Genomic DNA, 3,302 nt, shown 5'->3' with positions numbered 1-3,302 from the left:
GCTTCAGCAATGTCCCTTGCAAATTTGGACGTTCCTGCATTTGTAACGTTTGGTCTGAACGTTTTAGAGAAGTCTCGTGGACTTCCATCTATGCTTTTTGGTTTGAAGGCTTGTCCAAAATGCCTTTTCGGTTGGGTTTCCGTTTCTTTACGCTTCCCTTTTGCCTTATGACGAGGGTTCGCGTCGGAGTCGGATTCCTCTGAGTCATCCTCCCTGTATTCGAATTCGTCGGCCTGTTGCACGGAACGCAAGCGTTCGTTCAACTCAGCCTGGAATTCCTTTTGTCGTGCCTCCGCCCATGCCTTGACTTCGTCGAGAGTCTGGCGGGGGAGTCTTCGTTTTTCAAACTGGGTATCGGTGGATCCCAGTAGGCGGTCATTTACTGCACTTGCCCCTGCTTTAGTAAGTGGGGTAGTGTTCGTAAAATTTACTTCACTTGCTCCGGCTTCGGTAGCCGGAGTAGTGTTTGTAAAAACTGTGTTGCCGGTATTCCCCCCAATAGCTGGGGTTGTGGTTACCGGAATTTCTCTAACCATCTTTTGTATAAAGTTTTGAAAAACTGGAGAAAATTGTAGTTCTAGCTTTATGCACGGATGGCGCCAATGAAGAAACACTGTTTACTAGACCACCAACTCAAAACTGTTTACTTCCTTGAAGACAGTAAAGTGGGGATACTTTGCTCATTTCTAAAGAAGTTCTCAGGATCCACCATAGTTTTCACCTTCACTAACCTTCTGAAATTAGTCTCTTTGAAATACTTGACCCCATAAACTCTCCCTTGAAGAAAACTATCCTTTCCATTATTATTAACACCAATATCCAAATCCCTATAATTCAAGAAAGCTTCTCTAGGAGACTTTGACACAAATGGAGTCATGTATTTAAACAAAACCCTAGTAAGGTTCACGTAAAAGTTCGCAGCGGAAACACCGTTTTCACTCCAATCTGCCGCGTATTGGATCTTCGCAATGTTCCCGGCTCGATGAGGGAACGGTTTAGCAAATTCAGAAATCTCCGCCATTCGTCCACCATAAGGATTAAAAGTTAAAGCCACGCGTTCGAGCTCAACTATCTTTTTAAAGATGAATCCTAACCCTTGTGTTGAAATAGGGTTTTTGACATAATCAGATTTTCTTTTGAGATGAGTGAGGGATCGCGGGATTCGACTCAAAAGAGTCGAATCCGGTGATCTAGCTGGGAAATTGTAGTACCATAAAACAGATTGAGTCCAATTCATTTCTTGACAATCTGACCTTTGTAACCCTAATTCTGGGAAGCTTTGGTTCATAATATCTATTAAAGTTGTTGTGTTACCAAGAAACAAGCTCGGAAACGAAGCACGAATGGTTTTCGCCCCGTTTGTGTTGTTTACGACGTCGAAAACCATTCAGATGAAGAGATTATCATCCAATTTGTTTGCCACTTGTAGCCACTTGTGTGCAACATCAGTGACATTTTGTTCCGATGTTCTTCTCACTTGGAAGACGGTCACGGTGGCGGGAACACGAACTAGGTTCACTTTGTATGATATAACCACGCCGAAGCTAACGCCTCCGCCTCCAGTTATCGCCCAAAACAATTCTTCTCCCATGGATTTACGGTTTAAAAGTTTTCCATTAACGTCAATGAGTTCGGCGTCGATGATATTATCGACCGTAAGACCGTATTTTCTCATCATGTTACCATATCCTCCACCGCTAAAGTGTCTACCAACGCCAACCGTAGGGCAAACGCCGCGGGGAAGGCGTGAACGTGGCTTTTTTCGGATATTCGATAGTAAAGTTCTCCTAGAGTTGCCCCAACTTGAACCCATGCGGTTTCGTCCTCGATTGATACATTAATCGAGCGAAAATTAAACAAATCGAGGATAAAAAATGGGTGGTCAACAGCGTACGAGACATACGATAGACCCTCGTAGTCGTGGCCACCGCTTCGGGTTTTCATTAATAAGCTGTGCTTTTTGGCGCATTTGACGGAGACTTGAATATGGGAAAGGTCTAATGCGGTGACGATTATGGCGGGTTTTAGGGTGGTGGATTCGTTAAACCTAAGGTTACGAATGTAGGCTTGCAAGACGGTGGGGAACGACGAGTTGGCCGTAGTGTAGATTGCGCCGGAGATTGGAGTAGTGAGTTCGGGTGAGTTTATTAAGCATTGGATGAAGTTTTGTTCAGGAGTATATGAAGTTGCCAATGTTTGGCTGAATAAGAAGAGAAATATTAGGGCAAAAATAGACATTGTTGGTTTAGTCATGAAAAATATACTTGCTATGTTATGATAATAAGAAATGATATTTATAGAGGCAAATTGAAAGTCAAATAGAAAATGAGATGGTTTAGGTGTAAAAACAAAAAAGAGCTGCTTAATTAAAGTCTGCTCTATATTATGAAAAACGTTTACTTTTGTAGAAATAAAATCAATAAATTATCAAAAGATTTGATTGGACATAATATAAGTTATAGATAGAATTGCTGACAAACTTAATAATTAACAGAATATTTGACTCTAAGTTTAAAACTATTATTTAATCAAGTGTCTTACAAACGGGAAGTTGATTATATATACTGTACTGGCACTCGGTATACCAGCCCGGAAGAGATAATGCATAACCATGGAGAAAATAACGTTCAAACGTAACCGTCATACACGCAAAATCCGGTCAATTTAAAATTGATGTTACATAAATTAACGTTGAAAACCTTAAAACTCCAAAAAAAAAAAATATCGGCGTCCATTAGTACAGTTAAAAAAGAAAAACAAAGGAATATTTGCGAACTTTACTAAAGTAAAGGGGTTAAATATGTTATTAGCAAAGTTCAGGCACTAAAATTGTGTTGATCAAACTATGAAAGTATAGAGACTAAACATGTATATTAAAGTATTTTAATCCAGTGGGTTATGACAAGAATTTGATTGTCTGCACAGTAGTGACACTCGGTATACCAGCCGAAGAGATAACACATAACCATAAGGAAAGGAACATTCAAACGAAACCGTCATACATGCAAAAGTGCGTTGGACAGTTTAAAAATGACGCTGCATAAATTAACGCCAAAAACATAGAACCAAAAAAATAACAATGCCCATTAGTAAAGTTAAAAAAGAAAAACAAAAGAATATATGAGAATTTTACTAAAGTAAAGGGACATGTTATTAACAAAGTTTAGGCACTAAAAATGGTGTTGATCAACATGTTAATAACATGTTATTAACAAAGTATAGAGATTAAACGTGTATATTAAAGTTAAAAAAGAAAACAAAAGAATTTAAAACTTTATTTATGTAGAGGGGCTAAATAACAA

At 39.0% G+C, this 3,302-nt stretch overlaps 1 pseudogene; it reads right to left on the bottom strand.

Annotated features, from left to right (window-relative positions):
* Positions 1-631: 631 nt before the first annotated feature.
* LOC143597697 (berberine bridge enzyme-like 8 pseudogene) lies at positions 632-2,252 on the bottom strand (annotated as a pseudogene).
* Between the last annotated feature and the right edge of the window lie 1,050 nt (positions 2,253-3,302).

Source organism: Bidens hawaiensis, unplaced genomic scaffold, assembly GCF_021521415.1.
Source record: "Bidens hawaiensis isolate Kalapana, Puna unplaced genomic scaffold, B.hawaiensis_p1.1 tig00048885_1, whole genome shotgun sequence".
NCBI lineage: Eukaryota > Viridiplantae > Streptophyta > Magnoliopsida > Asterales > Asteraceae > Bidens > Bidens hawaiensis.
Note: the sequence above shows the minus strand (reverse complement) of the source record. Positions and strands in the feature narration are given on the sequence as shown.